The sequence below is a fragment of the Dendrobates tinctorius genome, unplaced genomic scaffold (assembly GCF_039654945.1).
Source record: "Dendrobates tinctorius isolate UK_male_01 unplaced genomic scaffold, ASM3965494v1 ptg000065l, whole genome shotgun sequence".
Lineage (NCBI taxonomy): Eukaryota > Metazoa > Chordata > Amphibia > Anura > Dendrobatidae > Dendrobates > Dendrobates tinctorius.
In genome coordinates, this window is record NW_027361733.1 from 21,004,363 (window position 1) to 21,024,674 (window position 20,312).

General features: G+C 43.3%; 1 long non-coding RNA gene across 1 annotated transcript; it reads right to left on the reverse strand.

Moving 5' to 3' along the window:
* Window positions 1-5,901: 5,901 nt before the first annotated feature.
* LOC141094939 (uncharacterized) lies at window positions 5,902-7,093 on the reverse strand. Its single transcript, XR_012233212.1, has 2 exons — window positions 6,727-7,093; window positions 5,902-6,564 (listed from the first exon to the last, which is right to left on the reverse strand). It is a non-coding gene; the product is annotated as an uncharacterized lncRNA (long non-coding RNA).
* Window positions 7,094-20,312: the final 13,219 nt, after the last annotated feature.

The window sequence follows — 20,312 nt, forward strand, 5'->3', positions numbered from 1 at the left end:
TCGACATACCTGTAGCCAGAGTTTCAAAGAAAACGGCTATCCCCTTTGAGGATTCGTGCGGCCTGAAAGATCCAATGGATAAGAGATCAGAGAACCTCCTCAAAAAAGCCTGGGAAGCATCAGCAGCCGTTATAAAGGCTAACATAGCAGCCACCTCTGTAGCCAGATCAATGAGCTTAAAGGGGGTTTTACACTAAGCGATATCGCTAGCAATATCGCTAAAACGTCACTGGTTTTGTGACGTTATAGCGATATTGCTAGCGATATCGCTATGTGTGATACTTACCAACGACCGGCTCCCCCGCTGTCCATCGCTGATCGCGCGAGAATGTCCGGCTCCATTTCTCGTCGGGCGCTTCCTGCTGAGACTTCCTGCTGTGACGACGAGCGACGCTGGACGCGGGCGGGAGGACGCAGGATCGCTGTGTGTGAATGGTAAGTATTGTGCGCTGCGTCGCTGCTGCATCGCTGTGAGATCTTTCTGTATGAAAGCTCACTAGCGATCATTTAGCGATGCACCAGCGATCCTGACCGGGTCGGATCGCTGGTTGGATCGCTGGTGCATCGCTAAATGTAAAAGGGCCTTAAGGGTGAGCGAGCTAGAAGACCAGATTAGAGACAAAACCCCCAGAGAGGAGATCCTAAAATCACTACCTCTACTGAGAATGGCTACTGACTTCATGGCGGACGCCTCGGCGGAATCAGTCCGTTTTGCCGTAAGAAATAATGCCCTGTCTAATGCAGCAAGACGAGTGCTGTGGCTGAGATATTGGACAGGAGACACTCAGTCGAAAAACAAACTGCTCTATACCTTACTCAGGACTCCACATTTTCGGGCCTGTATTAGACGAGCTACTCGTGAAAGCTTCCGACAAAAAGAACAGCTTTCCGGAGGAAAAGCCTAAACGAATGCCTTTTTGTCGGAGGACCCGCTCCCATCCCAGACAGGACTATAAGGGAAAGTCTGGTAGGTGGAGCTACCCAAAAGGAGGAAGAGGGAGAAGTTCTCAAGAGCATAAGGCAAGGCCTACCAGAGAATGACGCCAGGAAGATAGGAGGGAGACTCTGGTACTTCCAAAACAACTGGAAGGATATTACCCAAAACCCATGGATTCGGAATACGGTCGCAGAAGGTTACAAAATCGAGTTCACCGAGCGACCGCCCAGGACCCAGTCTCAGGTGACCCACCAAAGACTGTTAAAGGACGTACGAGACTTAATAGAGAGAGGGGCCATAAATCGGGTCCCCATGCTCAGAGATTTCAGGGTCACTACTCAACATTATTCTCTATAAAAAAAAAAAAATAGGAGAATACCGAACCATAATAAATCTAAAACCATTAAATCGGTGGGTGACCTATAAGAGATTCAAGATGGAATCTCTGAAAGCCGTCATACCATTAATAAAGAAGGACTCGGTCATGAGCACCCTAGATTTAAAAAGTGCTTATTATCATGTGCCCATCCACATATCTCACCAGAAATTCCTCAGGTTCGCGATAAAAGATCACGGGAGGATACAACACTACTAGTTCCGTTGCTTACCATTCGGACTCGCCTCGGCGCCCCGGATCTTTACATAGCTTATAGCAGAGATCATGGCCCATCTAATGGAAAGACATACCCTCATCATACCTTACTTGGACGACCTGCTGCTAGTGGCAGACTCTCCTCAACAGATGGAGCAGGACCTTGCATCTACCATATCAATCCTATAGAACCTAGAATGGGTAATAAACTGGAAGAAGTCAAGTCTAAAACCAGAAAGAGAGAGAGTTTCTCGGAGTCATACTAAACTAGGGAAAAGAATGTTCCTTCCCCTGCACAAGCAGCAGGCAATCAAACAAGAGGTCCAGATGGTCCAGAGACGCAAGTACTTCTCCATAAGGAAGGCCATGAGAGTCCTGGGTCTCATCACTTCATGCATCTCCAGTGTACAGTGGAGCCAATTTCATTCAAGAATCTTGCAAAAAGAAGTCTTGGTGACCTGGGACGGCAGAGAAGCATCACTGGACAAAAACATGAGACTCTCCGAGGAAGGAAAGCAGTCCCTATCCTGGTGAACGAACACACAAAACCTTGGAAAAGGAAGACCCTGGAGACTGTTGCCTTGTACAAACATCACTACCGACGCCATTTTTAGAGGTTGGGGGGCTCACATGGAAGGTTGATACCTCCAAGGGACATGGCGCCCATCAATACACAACCGGTCCTCGAATTACAGAGGGCTCAGAGCAGTCTGGGAGGCACTAAAGACATGCCAAGAGGAACTGAGGGGTCAGAATGTCAAGATCTTCTCAGACAACTCAACTACAGTTGCCTTCCTTCAACATCAAGGAGGCCCCAGACACCGTCACCTACAGGATCTAGCACACGAAATCTTTCGCTGGGCAGAACAGACGATAACATCAATTACGGCAGTCCACCTGAAGGGATTCAGAAATCAGGTAGTGGACTTCCTGAGCAGAGAAAAGGTCCAACCTTCAGAACGGTCACTAAGCGAAGAAGTCTTCAGACAGCTATCCCAACACTGGGGGACACCAGAAATCGACTTATTCGCCACAAAGAAAAATTCAAAAACGATTCTTTTCTCTCAACCCGGCAGACAACCCAACAGGGGTAGACGCTTTGGCTCAGGAATGAAACATGGCGCTCACTTACGCCTTCCCGCCACTCCCTCTTATACCAAGGGTCTTAAGAAAGATCCAGGAAAGCAGAGCATCAGTAATATTGATTGTTCCTTACTGGCCCAAAAGAAGCTGGTTCTCCCTACTAAAATGGATGGCACGGGAAGATCCGATACTACTACTACTACCAGCGAGATGGGACCTTATAACTCAAGGACCCCTAGTACACCAGAGACCAGAAATGCTAAAGCTATCGGCCTGGATCCTGAGGCGGAGATCCTAAAATCAAAGGGACTCTCTGACCCAGTAATATCTACTATGCAGAATAGTAGGAAGCCGGTAATCTCAGCCCTATACCGGAAAATCTGGAATACATTCTGTTCTTAATGTAAGGTGCCAATATCAGTCCCCCAGGGTCCAAATATTCCTCATATTCGTGACTTTCTCCAGGCAGGCTTTGACAGAGGACTAAGGCCTAGTACGCTGAAAGTACAAGTGTCAGCCTTAGGGTCATACTTTGACTTTCCCCTAGCCAATCCTCCCTGGGTAGTGAGGTTCATAAAAGTCACACAGCGTGAGAGACCCACAATCCGTAGCTCGATACCACCTTGGGATCTCAGCTTGGTCCCAAATGAGCTACGCAAGAATCTATATGAACCACTAGAGCAGGCCCTCTTAAAATCAGTGACATTTAAAACCCTATTTCTAGTAGCAATAACTACTGCTAGATGCATAGGGGGAGATTCAGGCCCTGTCTATAGAGCATCCATATTTAAAGATCCAGGAAGACTGCATCGTCTTAAAATTAAATCCAGCCTTTCTTCCCAAGGTGGTTACAGATTTCCACCGGAGACAAGAAATAGTGCTACCTGCTTTCTGCCAGAATTACGAGAAAGAACGCTCTCTCCACCTCTTGGACGTTAAGAGCCATCCTCCTATACTTAGAGCTCACAAAATACTGGAGCGTAGACTCTAACCTCTTTATCCAAATGGCAGGCAAAAATAGAGGGAAGAAGGCATCGAAAGCTACCCTGGCTAGATGGTTGAAGTCAACTATCAGTGCAGCATATGTGTCAGCAGTGGAGACTCCTCCAGAAAACCTTAGAGCCCTTTCTTTAAGAGCCGGTTCTGCCTCATGGGCAGAGAGTGCGGGAGCATCCATGGACCAGATATGCAAGGCCGCAACCTGGTCTAAATTAAATACCTTTTGCAAACATAAATTAAATGTTACAGCAAATCTTCAAACAGCCTTTGGGAGAAAAGTCCTCCAGGCTGTAATCCTGCCCTAGTTGGAGTAATTTGGTAATTCTCCTGGTGGTGCTGTCAGGAGGGACGTCCTGGAAAGGAGGAATTAGTCTTACCGGTAATGGTATTTCCAGGAGTCCATCATGACAGCACCCCTTATATACCCTCCCTTGGACTTCTAGTCTGATATGTGATGTAACGTGTAGATGGAAGTTCAATAAAATTGCGTTGCATACATCCTGGTGTGGTACTTAGAATAACACTGAAGGGTGTCAGTGGGGAGGGGCTATTTAACCTCTTCTGTGTTCCTGTCCCTATCAAGGATAAGAAGGACAACCTCCTGGTAGTGCTGTCATGATGGACTCCTGGAAATACCATTACCGGTAGGACTAATTCCTATTTTTTTTATTGATCGGTCGATTCTGAACGCGGCAATATCAAATATGTGTATGTGTTGTGTTTTTTTTGTTGTTTTTTTTATTTTGAATGGGGCGAAAGGGGAGTGATTTAAACTTATTATTTTTTATATTTTTAATCCCTTTTTTTTTTTTTTTACTTTTGGCATGCTTCAATAGTCTCCATAGGAGACTAGAAGCTGGCACAACTCGATCGGCCCTGCTACATAGAAGCGATGAGCAGATCGCTTCTATGTAGCATAATGACTGACTTGCTATGAGCGCCAACCACTGGGTGGCACTCATACCAATCCGGCACTGACAACCATAGAGGTCTCCAGGAGACCTCGGGTTGTCATGTCAACGCACCAGTGACCCGCGATCATGTGACAGCGGCATTTAACTAGTTAGTGGCCGCGGATGGATTGCGATTCCACCCGCGACTATTGTGTGCGCATGTCAGCTGTTCAAAACAGCTGTCATGTCCCAGAAAAGACGTGGGCTTACCGCCGGAGCCCTCATCAAAGTGGGTGACACCGACATTGGCGTACTATTATGTCCGATGTTGGTAAGGGTTTAATGAGAAAAAAAATTAACTTTTTTGAATTTATTAAATGGCTGCAATGAAACAAAGTGAAAAATTTAAAGGGGTCTGAATACTTCCCGTACTCACTGGATATACAGAATATACCCAGGTTATACCAGTATGCCCCATATAACTATGTACAAGATGTACATATACAAAGGTGAGTCAAAAAGGGTGGCGCAAAAGTGAAGGCTTGTAGTTAAAGCATCCTTAGTGGTAAATGGCCAGTGAATGATGATGCACAGCTTCAATTTTTCTAGAGCCACAATGGAATTGTGCTTACATAGTATGACATAAGAAGACATCATTAAAAGCGTCTTACATATTGGAATTTGCAAATATGGGTCTGTAGTGACAGTAAAGCGAAACTTTCACGATAAATTTGGGAAATTTGCTTTGCATTGAAACTGCATTTTACATTGGACAAAGCAATTCAAAACCATTATGTATTTATGTCATGGGATAATGCCGAAGAAATTCTGAACTGGATTGAAGCAATGTATGAGCGTAGTCCTAGAGAGTCGACCAGTGCCATAAACCAAGGTTATGGCATATCTTATGAAAACGTCTGCGTGATAAACCATCACATTATGTATTAAGGAGCTGGAACCCGATAATAAGCTGAAACGCCGTGATTGTGGCATGAAGGTCCAGTTGGAAGAGGATAGATTTGTTAACAGACTGGAGTTAAGCGATGAGACAACCTTTCGCCTCAATGGAAGGTCAGTTAGATTTTGGGGCTCAGAATGAACACATGGCCTTATTGTGCACAAGAGAGATTTGCCCAAATTAAACGTGTTCTGTGCAATGAGTAGGTGCAAAGTCTATAGTCCCTTCTTTTTTGTTCTGAGGATACAATTACTGGCCACTCATGCCTGGACATGTTAACCCTCCGTCAGGCGCAATATAGATTCTCCTCAGTTCATGCGCAATGTGCCTGATAAGCACAGGTCAGAAAACCACCTATAGTAGCTACATATTTCAATTTCAGGACTATAGAAGTAGTCAGTGACCTTCATAGGAATGTATTAAAAGAGATTACACCAAATCAGATGCAAAAAAAAAACATTTATTAACCATAAACTTATTAAAACTAAAAGTACCACTTTTCGGTAGTACCGCCAAATAGGCTCCAGTTATCTTTACTTAACTATTGCTTAAATATAAAATTATGGAAAAAAACTTAAAGGATATTGCACTTAGATGTTACTTAATTATTTTCTACTCATCTTCAGTGGTTTCAATTGCAGCAGAAGCAGCACAGGTACACTTAGAAAAGCAAGGCTGGCAGACGAAAGTTGCATGGGAAAGGCAGATTGATTCTTTACATATTTTGCAGTCATATTTAGAAAGCCTTCTGAAACCAGATACAAATGAGCAGGTAGTACAACTGCGTCTTTTAGAAGGTGGTAGAGTCGGTGTTTGTTCTGGAACGTCCTTGGGACGTCCTTTGTATTTTTATCTTTGCCCAAATAATAAGCTAGATCTGTGTCTGTTTCCTCTGTATCAGTGTCATCACCATCCTGCTCTGTTCCAGAATCAGTGTTACATTCTGCTACCTCATCTTCAGATGAAATGTCACTAGATTCCTCTAAATCCTCAGTTACTGCTGGTTCTTCCTCATCATCTTCTAACAAAAAAAATCTTCATTTCTTCTAAATGAAGGGGTTTAGATGAATCATACTGTTTTCTGGCCATTGCAGCAGAAAATCTGAAGCAAGAGAGAAAGAGTATGTGTTAGGGCGCAATGTGCCTTAGAAGCCACCCTCCTTTTGTCTAAGAAAACAGTACTTATGTACACTAACTTAGCATTAATCCTTCATAAAACAAGCTAAATACACAATCGTGATGAATAAAAAAAGAAAATACTAACCTTTCAATTTGTGTTGAAATCAGGCGCAATGTGCCTGAGAAGCCAAAGTGTTGATATCTGCTCACTAGAAGGTCTGCTGAGTCACTGTGATATCAGGTTTCACAGAGCCTGTAGAGTCAGGAGATAACTAGGAGGGGTGGGGTTTTCTGATAAGTGGGCAAGGAGAGAGAAGTGAAACTAATTACTGTGTGCCTGTCAGATCTATTGCGCCTGACGGAGGGTTAAAGGAATGGCTTATGATAGAAGATCTGACAAACGTCTGTCTTCAGAAGTTGCACTTCCATATTTCCATTTGGATGTTGTCAGATACCTGAATCAAACTCTACTGGAAGATTGGCATGGTTGCGCCAGAAAAGCAATTCACTAATGTTGCACTGGCCTCCATGATTTCCAGATCTAGCACCCTGTGACCTCTTTCTGTAGCGCTACATCAAGGCTCAAGTATATCTGTTCCAAAACAACAATCTGAACAACCTGAGACAACACACCACCGAAATTGAGAAGTACAAAATCCTTCAACTCCTAATGTAAATTTGATTAATTCTTAAAGTTTACACATTGTATACTGGTTGTTCTTGTTTAATTTATTGCAATCTAAATAGCTGACTACAGCTCATATAAGTGGTTTCTTCAAGTTTACCACAAAATGCCACTTTTACTGACTACTGCAGTCTTGGAATTATTCACCCCTCCCTGTCCTATGTCTTTAGTATGGTAATTACTACAACCACTCTGGCTGTTATGACCTGCTGCAGACGTGTTGCATAGCCAGACACCAGTTACCGGCAGTGTTCCTGAGAATTCTTAGCACCCTCCTCATGAACAATGGTCTTCAGTTAACTTGCTTTTCTGGGTTCTCAAGAGAGAGGTCCAAATAGTTAAAAGATAAGTGCCAGCACAAGCAAGGAAATTAAAACGAAAAGAGAGAGGTATTTATTGTCCTTATAGATATACAGTTGGAAGAACTGTAGATTATGATTGTGCTAAATACGTAAAATAAATGTATTTAACAAAGTTGCAGAAACCCCCATCTACAGTACCTGATGTGACAGGCTACCAGATTCGTGAGCAAAATCCCTAGAGTGACTGCAAAACACTCACAGAAAGATTTGGTGGAAGCAGGCACTGAGGTTTTAGTTTGCACAATAGAATGCACACTAAATGCTGAAGGTGTCCTTGCTTGAACTTCGAGATGTCACCTCTGTGGACCCAAAAGCACAAGAAAAGTTTTCTCCACAATTACTAAAACCATATACCCACAGACATTGAGATTCTGCTCTGTGGTGCAATGAAACATAACTGGAACTTCTAAGTAGGGATGGGTGAACTGGTTCAAGTTCGGGTTCTGGTACCTGACTTGAACTTGTTATAAAGTTTGGTTCAGGTACCAAAACAGTTACAGAATATCTCTCTCCCATCCCTCTTTCTACCCCCTCTCCTTGCCCCAGGCCGAACAGTGACTGTCCTGTATGAATGCCCAACATTTCTGTTCTGGTTCACCCATCTCTAATTCTATGGCCTATTTTACAGCATTATATCTGGAGAAGGACACCTCACCTGAAGTTAAGGATGACGGTGACTCGGTGATGTCTACAGTGAAGCATAGTGCTGACTAGGTATTGCCTACAGTGGAGCATGGGTAGTGGCTTGGTGATTCCTACTGTGGTGGCTCAGTCATACCTCCAGTGAAACATGGCAGTGGCTCAGTGTGTCTACAGTGAAGCATGGAGGTGACTTTGAGATCCCAAGCACAAACCAGTCGACCAAGGTTTGGTTCCAGAAGAAGTCCTGGAAGATCCTGGAGTGGCCATCACAGTCACCTGACTTGAACCTCTTATAACATCTTTGGTGGGATTTGAAGAAGGCAGTAGTAACATGCAAACCCAAAAATACTATTGACCTGTAGGGCATTGCCCATGAGCTATGGGCCGTGATCCCTCATGCACACGGTCAGAAGCTTGTATAAGGCTATGCATAACATCTGCAGCAGGTCATAACAGCCAAAGAGGCTCTAAGTACTGTTATAGCAAGTGCTTGTTATGAAGAGGCGAATAATTCCAAGTCTGCATAAGTCAGGAAAGGTTGTATTTTGTGGTGAACTGGAAAAACCACTTGTTTGTGTATTCAGCTACATTGCCTTCAAAAAGTATTACCATGGTTTTCTAAATATTTTAAAAATATAAATGTGATAATTGTGACTTGTATTAGTATTTAGCCCCCTTTAGTCTGATACCCCTAAATAAAGTTTTGAGTGACCAATTGCCTCCAGAAATCCCATAATTAGTAAATTGAGTCAACCTGTGTCTAATTTATTGTTTAACAGCTGTTCTGTGAAGGCCTCAGAAGTTTGAGAACATTAGGGATGAAACCAAGGAACACACCAGACAGGTTAGCGATAAAGTTGTGGAGATGAGTAAAGCAGGGGTAAGTTCTGAAAAAAAAAAAATATAGCCCAAGCTCTGAACATCTTAAGGAACACTGTCCAATACGTCATCCAAAAATGAAAGGACTATGGCAGAACTGCAAACCTTACAAGACATGGATGTTCAGCTAAACTGATATCCCAAGCAAGGAGAGCACTAATTAGAGAAGCAGCCAACAGGCCCATAGTCACTCTGTAAGAGCTGCAGTGATCCACAGCTCAGGTAGGAGAATCTGTATACAGGATAACTTTTAGACATACACTCCATGTAGGAGACACTACTAGCATGTTGAAGAAGTTGCTCTGCAGAGATGAGACCAAAGTAAAACTGTTTGGGCTAAATTGAAAATGCTATGTGTAGTGGAAAACACCAACCTCACTGTCAAACATGGTTACGGCAGCAGCATGCTGTGGGGATACTTTTCTTCAGTGACAGGGAAGCTGGTCAGAGTAGATAGGAATATGAATGGATCTAAATACTTGGCAATGCTGGAGGAAAACCTGTTAGAAGGTGAAAATACGTTAGGCTGGGGTATAGGTTCACCTTCGAGCAGGTCAACGACCCCAAACATACTAGCCAGAGCTACAATGGATGGTTTAGATCTAAGCATATTCGTGTATGAATGGCCCAGTCACAGTCCAGACCTAAATCCCATTGAAAATCTGTGGAAAGACTGAAAAATTGCTCTTCACAGACGCCTCCATCCAATCTCAGTGAGCTAGAGCTAGTTTGCAAAAAAGAATGGGCAAAAATGTCAGCCTCTAAATGTGCCAATCTGGTAGAGACATACCCCAAAAGACTTGCAGCAGTAATTGTAGCTTGAGGTGGTCCTAAAAAATATTGACTCAGGGGGCTGAATATAAATGCATGTCACAATTTTTAGATTTACATTTTTATAATATTTAGAAAACCATGCATCATTATCTTTACACTTCACAAACACTTACTACTTAGTATTTGTATATCACATAAAATCCTAATAAAATACATTTAAACTTGTGGGTGTAATGTGAAAAAATGTGTAAAAGTTCACAGGGCATGAATACTTTTTCGATGCACTGTATCTACGTTATTCATATTTAATTGGTTTATTACAAAAAACAGATACTTTGTAAATTTTGCTAATAAACCAAATTTTGATTGTAACTGTAATGAAATACTGAAGAAGCCTGGGTTATAACAGCAAGGTCCATATTATGATATACAACAAAATGTGTAATTATATGCAGGAGTCACCCAGGTTATAGCAGTATGGTTTATATCTAAGGGCCCCGTTACATTTAGCGATGCACCAGCGATCCGACCACGATATGACCCGGTCAGGATCGCTGGTGCATCGCTAAATAGTTGCTAGTGAGCTGCCACACAGGCAGATCTCACTAGCGATGCAGCAACGGTCGATACTTACCTGTCAGACGCGGCGAAGGTGACCGTCTTCCGTCTGCGTCCATGGCTCGCTCGTCGGTGCCAGCAAGAAGCCGACAACGAGAAATGGACCAGGCCGATCTCGCGCGATCAGCGATAGCCAGCGGGTGGGCCGGTCCGAGGTGAGTATCACATGTAGTGACATTGCTGCTGCGTCACAAAATCGGTGACGCTTTAGCGATATTGCTATGTGTAAAGGGCCGTTAAGTTCTTCTGAGGCTCCTTTATCCTCTGTTTTTGGACTCTCCATTTGCAGCTTTTTTCTATCTGATACCTTGCAGCCAAAACAAACAAGAGACATTTGGCAGTGGTGACTCTTATCTGCAGCGGAGAGACCAATCTTAGTCATTCATGCTATATTTGGTGATCCAATCAAGGCAGAAAGAAAGGATATTCGCGGGGGCGTCTGACGGGTTCTACTGTAGATTTCACTTCCGACCCTTTAAACAAAGAAAAAAAAAACAAGATCACTTCTGTTCTACCGCTTCTACAATGAGAGCGTCCTCTGCGCGCTCCCATACAGGTTTGAGCATTTTCATAGCTTATGACTGTGTTCAGTAGCCCCCATCCACCAAAATGCCCTACATCACAGTTCTGCATATTATCGTTTTCAATATGTTACTAGTTCATTTGGCCTAATGTGTTTACTGGTTCATACATATACACTGCTCAACACTGAAAGTGCCACACCAAGAAGGAAGAGTTATGGAATCCTGGAAATCACAGGATGGAGACACGTTACTGATTTGCAAATGCTGAAAAAACGCCAATAAAATTTTCAAAACGTCTCGATTTATTCAGTATGAAGTATTAGCCACATGCAGAAATCACGGCACTTCCAGCCTCGGCTGCTATCAGTGAAGTTATTAATGGTTAAGGAACGTTCTGCTGCTCAAAGTATTTGGGCAAATGATCAAGATCCTCTGCTGACAGCTTCCTGTGCAATTGCCAACTAAAGACATCCCAAATGTGCTCGAGGGGAGGCAAGTCCAAAGACACTGTAGGCAATGGTAGTACGTTTAGACCACACAGGATGCTCTCAATAGCCCGACCAACATGGGGCCTGGTGTTATGTTGAAAAACAGCTCCGGTGAAACTTGAAGAAATAGCTGCACCACTGGTTCCACTATTGATCCAATTGAAATTGGACTTCACATAACAAGCCTAAGGCACCAAAGTGTCTACAGCAGGGTTCCCCAACTCCAGTCCTCAAGGCCCACCAACAGGTCATGTTTTCAGGATTTCCTTAGTATTACCCAGGTGATAATTGCATCACCTGTACAATACAAGGGAAATCCTGAAAACATGACCTGTTGGTGGACCTTGAGGACTGGAGTTGAGGAACCCTGGTCTACAGAAACAAGATAGCTGCACGACATTGGGCTCCAAGCCAGATGTCCAGGTACAAGTGTTCCATTGATCTCACCCCATCGCTCTAAAAGGCAGTCAAGGTGCATAGACAGCAATGGAGATATTCAGTGGTGAGTCCGGCTGTTGACTTAAATGTGAAGAAGGGAAATTGTAAATGTTCTGCGGTGATGGTGAAATAGCAAATCCAGGTACACATAAGAAATGGTATGCATTTTTAGTTGTAATTTTTTTTTGTCCTGAAGAACTACATTAACTTTAAAACGCGTTGAAAAATAAAAACTAATAAGGCACAACCTTTTCTGTGTGTACTTGGATTTGCTATTCCATCCACCAGCAGCACAGAATATTCACAATTTCCCTTCACATTTATGCCTGGTCTGAGGACCCATGGACCTGCAGTACCTGGGCTCATATGCTATTAAATTGTTGGGTGATCACAACTTAACCAGGTTAACATAACCTTTCTTTTTTTTTTAATTTAACCGGATAAGACTCTATTGTGCTTTTTCTTCCCGCTTCCTGGCTTTTTACCTCTGTTGTCTTACACACAATGATTGTCCAAGATTGATTTGGAGACCACGTGGGCAACATCATTAAGAGGCCTTCACAAAGGAATATCTCACTGGTCCCACTCCCAGGATTATGGAGTGGGGTGGCATAATGTATGGTAGCCGGACCCCTCTAGTTTTTATTCTAGATGCACTAACATCTCGGTGTTATATTTATTTGGTGGTAGAACCCGTGGTACAGATATTCCTACAGCATTTCCCAGATGCCAGTTTTCAACACCACAACGCCAGGCCACATGTTGCTTGTGCTACTGTGAGCAGCCTGCATGGCCAAAACGTGCTACCATGGCCTGCAGCGTCTCCGCAGTTGTCTCCTATCGAGCACATCGGGGACATCATTGGTCTATAAATGCAGAAAGCTGCCAAGTGTATTCGGCATGGCAGAACATTCCTCAGATAACCATTAATAACCTAACTGATAGCAGCCGAGGTTGTAAGTTTGGGGATTTCTGCATGTGACGCTCATACTCCGTACTGAATAAGTGAAGATATTTGTAAAATTTTGTTTCAAATTTTTTCATCATTTGCAGCTCAGTGACCTGTCTATCCATCCTGCGATTTCCATAACGCCGTGACTTTTCCTTCTTGGGGTTTTCTATATTGATGAGTATATTTGCACTGGTGGCCTAAAGCAGTTAAGATTTAATTTTTGCAGCTCAGGGGTTAATAATGCCTGGACTGGATCTCTAGGAGACACCAAATATCTTTTTAACATTTAATTTCCTGGGTCTTTAAAGGGAATCTGTCAGCCCTTTTTTGAGATATCATATAATATCATTCAATTGTGTGTCACATAAGGATTCCCTTAGTACTTTTGCTTCCCCCTGACCCCGCACCTTTCATGCATAAATACCTTTATTATATCGGTTCAGATGTATGTAAACTGCCGCTGTCCGGTCCGCTGGGCGGGGCTTATTCAACTGCTCCCCCCTCCCTGTCTTGCTCTACGCATTTCTTCTTGTGTAGAGCAAGACAGGGAGGGGGGGAGCAGGTGAATAAGCCCCGCCCAGCGGACCGGACAGCGGCAGTTTACATACATCTGAACCGATATAAAAAGGTATTTATGCATGAAAGGTGCGGGGTCAGGGGGAAGCAAAAGTACGAAGAGAATCCTTATGTGACACACAATTGAATTATGTCATTATATGATATCTCAAAAAAGGGCTGACAGATTCCCTTTAAGGTGTTGAAAAACCTTACAAGCCTTATAAAGATGTTTGCCATACAGTTGTCTAACAGCAATTCTCCAGACTCCCTGCACACATGCACACTCACTTTGGCCGACAGCTACTTTCCTTAACCCCTCCCACACACATGTTCTCCTGAACATGCATCTTTTCTCAATGGGGAGGGTGAAGTATGTGCCTAGAGACTCCTATGCAGTTGAAATATTAACAGACCATAACTTTTCCTCTAGTAAAATCATCTGGGGGGGAAGTAGGGAGGCCCCCATACACATATACAGTCCAGTGAAAGGTGGAGGTGGAAGAATACACCCCTCAGGGTGTAGAGGTTGTATCCCTTTAAATTTATTCTCTTACATTGTGACTATAGCAGCATTGCCAGGGGCGTTCATTATTCACCCTCGTAGATTTGGCTTGTAAAACTGAGTGCAGAGAATTCCGTGTGCGAGCGATGTCGAAAAGCTGAGAAGCTTCTTATAACAACATACAAGGATATTTATATAAGGCTACATAATGTATACTGTACCTACTATTCCTGCACTAATAGCCATATTGTAGAATGACCTAATACTCACCCTATTATTTATACTTAATCCCAGGGTCATAGAAAAATACACCCATACTTTACACCACAGTGTTGCTTCAATCAAAGGGGTTGTCCCATAAACAACATAGTACTCATTTACTGAATTAGTAATAAATATAAGACCACCAGTAGTCCAACCATTAGTATTCCCACTGATCCCAAGAACAGGGGTCTCATAGTCTCCTATGTGAAGGAAGCACTACTGAGCGTGTGCAACGAATGGCCATGAGCAGTTAGAACTGTGGTCACACGTGCTCATTCAAAAAGAGGACTTTGGACCACCCATTGTCTCTTGATCTATAAGACACGGTTATGATCAGTGACTTCAACTTAGCAATAGTTTGAATGGCTGTGTTCACACATAGCGTTTTTGCTGCATTTTTATTTCGGTATCAAGATTAGCGTTTTGAACCCAAGTCCTGATCTAGGGTGTGCTGGAGTAGGATGCACCAAATTCAAGAGATGCACATTTCTTTATATATACAGTAAACATACAGTGGGTACGGAAAGTATTCAGACCCCTTTAAATTTTTCACTCTTTGTTTCATTGCAGCCATTTGGTAAATTCTAAAAAGTCCATTTTTTTCTCATTAATGTACACTCTGCACCCCATCTTGACTGAAAAAAACAGAAATGTAGAAATTTTTGCAAATTTATTAAAAAAGAAAAACTGAACTATCACATGGTCATAAGTATTCAGACCCTTTGCTCAGTATTGAGTAGAATCACCATTTTGAGCTAGTACAGCCATGGGAATGATGCAACAAGTTTTTCACACCTGGATTTGGGGATCCTCTGCCATTCTTCCTTGCAGATCCTCTCCAGTTCTGTCAGGTTGGATGGTGAACGTTGGTGGACAGCCATTTTCAGGTGTCTCCAGAGATGCTCAATTGGGTTTAGGTCAGGGCTCTGGCTAGGCCAGTCAAGAATCGTCACAGAGTTGTTCTGAAGTCACTCCTTTGTTATTTTAGCTGTGTGTTTAGGGTCATTGTCTTATTGGAAGGTGAACCTTCAGCCAAGTCTGAGGTCCAGAGCACTCTGCAAGAGGTTTTCATCCAGGATATCTCTGTACTTGGCCGCATTCATGTTTCCTTCAATTGCAACCAGTCATGCCGTCCCAGCAGCTGAAAAACACGCCCATAGCATGATGCTGCCACCACGTTTCATTGTTGGGATTGTATTGGGCAGGTGATGAGCAGTGCCTGGTTTTCTTAACACATACTGCTTAGAATTATCACCAAAAAGTTCTATCTTTGTCTCTTCAGACCAGAGAATCTTATTTATCATAGTCCTTCATGTGTTTTTTAGCAAACTCTATGCAGGCTTTCATATGTCTTGCACTGAGCAGAGGCTTCCGTCGGGCCACTCTGCCATAAAGGCCCGTCTGGTAGAGGGCTGCAGTTATAATTGACTTTGTGGAACTTTCTCCCATTTCCCTACTGCATCTGTGGAGCTCAGCCACAGTGATCTTGGGGTTCTTCCTTACCTCTCACCAAGGCTCTTCTCCCATGATTGCTCAGTTTGGCTGGACGGCCAGGTCTAGGAAGACTTCTGGTGGTCCCAAACTTCTTCCATTTAAGGATTATGGAGGCCACTGTGCTCTTATTAACCGTGAGTACTGCAGAAATTCTTTTGTAACCTTGGCCAGATCTGTGCCTTGCCACAGTTCTGTCTCTGAGGTCCTTTGACCTCATGATTCTCATTTGGTCTGACATGCACTGTGAGCTGTGAGGTCTTATATAGACAGGTGTGTGCCTTTACAAATCAAGTCCTATCAATTTAATTATATAGAGCTGGACTCCAATGAAGGAGCAGAACCATCTCAAGGAAGATCACAAGGAAATGCACAGCATGTGACTTAAATATGAGTGTCTGAGCAAAGGGTCTGAATACTTATGACCATGTGAGATTTCAGTTTTTCTTTTTTAATACATTTGCAAAAAATTCTACATTTTTTTCAGTCAAGATGGGGTGCAGAGTGTACAATAATGAGAGAAAAATGATTTTTTTTTTTTAATTTACCAAATGGCTGCAATGAAACAAAGTAAATAAAGCAAAGGTTTGCACTAAAGCAAATCAGTGTGTGATACATGAATTGTGAATAGCATACTGGCTTTTGGAAATGAAAAAAACACATGAATGAGATGCTTAGCACAAAATTATGGACTACTATTTTTTCTGACTTAAACACTCTGCCCTTCTCCGTGCTATGGTTTTAATTACATCCAATCACATTTGGTTCCGACCTTCCATTAAATATAGGCTTTACCAAGTTATTAGCCATAGCTAAGTGTTCACACTAGGCAGTTAGGTCAGGGACCCCTCCGATCCATGAGATTACCTTGACGTTGGTGAATGGGCTCACAATTGTTGACCACATTTTGTGCTAAGCATTTAATGTGATTTTTTTTCCATTTCCAAAACCCATTATGCTATTCACACTTCATATATCAGGCACTGATTTGTTTTAGTACAACTGAGTGCAACCTTTGCTTTATTTACTATGCTAATTGTTTTTGGTAGCTCTTTGTTCTGTCAGTTTTCCATTATTATGCAATGAAACAAAGAGTGAAAAATTTAAAAGGGTCTGAATACTTTCCGTACCCACTGTATGTATACATTACAGAAAATAGACGATATATCTAATAAAACATGAGCAGGCTGAAGTGGTTGTGTTTTTTTAGTGACTGACTGCACAGGACCTATCAGATGCTGCTCAGGCCAATGGCAGCAGCTTTGGATTTTCGGAGGTCAGCTGCTGTTTGATACCTCTCAGTAAGACACACACATAGCCAGCAGTGTCACAGCTTGCTGATGAATCACTGGAAGGAGTTTTTTCTTAATTTTATTTTGTTTACATACAATGCACCGGCAGATACCAAAAAAGGAATTGGTGCAGGGACGAGCTCAGCACAGGAGCGCACGTTAAATTCAAAGGATGGGCGCAGTCCTGAGAAAATCTCCCAGCTGCCGGCGGCTGTACACTGAGCCAAGGAAGTGTGTGACTAAAACGCGCCGTGCCGTCCGTGAGACCACTGGAGAATGTGGAAATCCGTCATGATGAGATGGTGTTTAGTAGGCTGCACTTCCAGAAGGTGGAGGAGATACCTAAATGGTGCAGGCACGCCAGCAATGGCCTCTGTTGTCCATGATATAATTTAGGACTGGAGGCTGCTGCACACAGTGATGGCGGCCAGAGATGCATTGTATATATGTGCATGCACTAAGCATTTGCTGCAGACATTTCTGCATCAGGAAAGTGTCTCCTGGCAGGAAAATCACAGCATAAAATGTCTGATTCTGCGTGAGTTTGATGTCTGAATAAAAGCTGCAAAAACACTGAAAGATTTGACATGCTTCAAATCTGTAAGGAAAAAAATAAGCAGCTTGTGCATGAGATTTCAGACATCTCATTCACTAAGACTAGGTTCACATTTGCAGATGGCCAAGCTGTGGACTTCCTCTGGTCAGCTCCGCCCACTGTCGCATCTCCTCCGACAAGCTCCGCCTACGTCTGCATGCGGCCCGCGTACCTATCTTTAACATTGGGTACGCAGGTCGTGTGGATGCCTCCACATGCGTCATTTTGACGATGCAGCAACCGCATCAAATTCCAACATTTTGCGTTCAACGCGGGTCGCTGCATCGTCACAACGACGCATGCGGAAGCATCCGCATACATCCGCACGACCTGCGTATCCAATGTTAAAAATAGGTACGCAGGCCGCATGCAGATGTAGGCGGAGCTGACCGGAGGAGGTGCAGAAGTGGGCGGAGCTTCACGGAGGAAGTCCGCAGCTCGGCCATCCGCATATGTGAACCTAGACTTAGCTGGGACAGTAAAATGGTACGTTTTTTTTTTCGTGGCAAAAACAAACAGTAAAAATGCAGCAAAATACCACTTGTGAACATACAGTACCTTTAATCAAAGCATAGTTCAGAAAGTGAAATATAACTACTATAATACTGTCCCCATGTACAAGAATATAACTACTATAATACTGCCCCTATGTACATGAATATAACTACTATAATACTGCCCCTATGTACAAGAATATAACTAATATAATATTGCCCCCTATGTACAAGAATATAACTACTATAATACTGTCCCCTATGTACAAGAATATAACTACTATAATATTGCCCCTATGTACAAGAATATAACTACTATAATACTGCCCCCTATATACAAGAATATAACTACTATAATACTGCCACCTATGTACAAAAATATAACTACTATAATACAGTACTGCTACCTATGTACAAGAATATAACTACTATAATACAGGGGCTAGGGTCGGGGCTAGGGTTAAGGTTGGGGTTAGAGCTAGGGTTAGGGTTGGGTTAGGGTTGGGGCTAGGGTTAGAGCTAGGGTTAGGGTTGGGCTAGGGTTGGGGTTAGAGCTAGGGTTAGCGTTGGTGCTATGGTTAGAGCTAGGGTTAGGGTTGGGTCAGGGTTAAAGCTAGGGTTAGGGTTGGGCTAGGGTTAGAGTTGGGCCTAGGGTTAGAGCTAGGGTTAGGGATGGGCTAAGGTTAGGGTTGGGGCTAGGTTTAGGGTTGAGGCTAAGGTTAGGGTTGGGGTTAGGATTGGAATTAGGGTTAGGGGTGTGTTGGGGTTAGAGCTGTGTTAGGGCTGGATTTAGACATAGGGGGTTTCCACTGTGTAGGTACACCAGGGGGTCTCCAAACACGACATGGCACCCGCCATTGTTTCCAGCCAATTTTGCGTTAAAAAATCAAATAGGGCTCCCTCCCTTCTGAGTCCTGCCATGCGCCCAAACAGTGGCTTTCCCCCACATATGGGGTATCGGCGTACTCAGGAGAAATTACACAACAAATTTTATGGCCCATTTTCATCTGATACCCTTGTGAAAATAAAAAAGTTTAGTTCCAAACTAATTTTTTGGTGAAAAAGTAAAATATTCATTTTTTCCTTCCACAGTGCTTTCGTTCTTGTGAAGCACCTGAAGGGTTAATAAACTTCTTGAATGTGGTTTTGCGCACTTTGAGATGTGCAGTTTCTAGAATGGTGTAACTTTTTGGTATTTTCTGTTATATTGACCCCCCCCAAACAGGGCCAGTTTTAGACAAAGTGGGGTCTTAGGCAAATTTTAAAATGGGGCCCCAAATGCTAACATATTGCACATCCCACAGAAGCATTTCAGTTGTATTTACATGCGCTGAGTTCAGGCCACTAATTGAGTGTGATCAACAATATTAAAGTCGGACAACACTTGTTTCCCGGCCTCTTTCCACCGTCTGAGAAAGAATGATGGGGACAGAACAATCACTAATGGATCAATCTGTCCCCATACAGTATCATGTTATCAGCAGCACATCTACAGTTTACACCCCATAGTCCTCCATATTGTATAATATTATTATTATTATTTATTTATATAGCACCATTGATTCCATGGTGCTGTACATGAGAAGGGGTTACATACAAATTACAGATATCACTTACAGTAAACAAACTAACAATGACAGACTGATACAGAGTGGAGAGAGGACCCTGCCCTTTCGGGCTTAAATGCTACAGGATGGTGGGGAAGGAGACAGTAGGTTGGTGGGTTGCAGCAGTTCCGGTGTTGGTTGAGGTGATATCACCGGTAGTGGTGAGAGAGAAGGAGGTAGCGGGGTCATTGCAGGCTGTAGGCTTTCTTGAAGAGGTGGGTTTTCAGGTTCCGTCTGAAGGATCCAAATGTGGTTGATAGTCTGACTTGTTGGGGCAAAGAATTCCAGAGAATAGGGGCTATTCGGGAGAAGTCTTGGAGGCGGTTGGGTGAGGAGCGAATAAGTGTGGAGGAGAGAAGGAGGTCTTGGGAGGACCGGAGATTATGTGAGGGAAGGTATCGGGAGATTAGTTCAGAGACATATGGGGGAGACAGGTTATAGATGGCCTTGTAGGTCAGAATTAGTAATTTGAACTGGATACGCTGAGGGAATGGGAGCCAGTGAAGAGATTTGCAGAGGGGAGAAGCGGAGGAGTAGCGAGGAGAGAGATGAATTAGTCGGGCGGC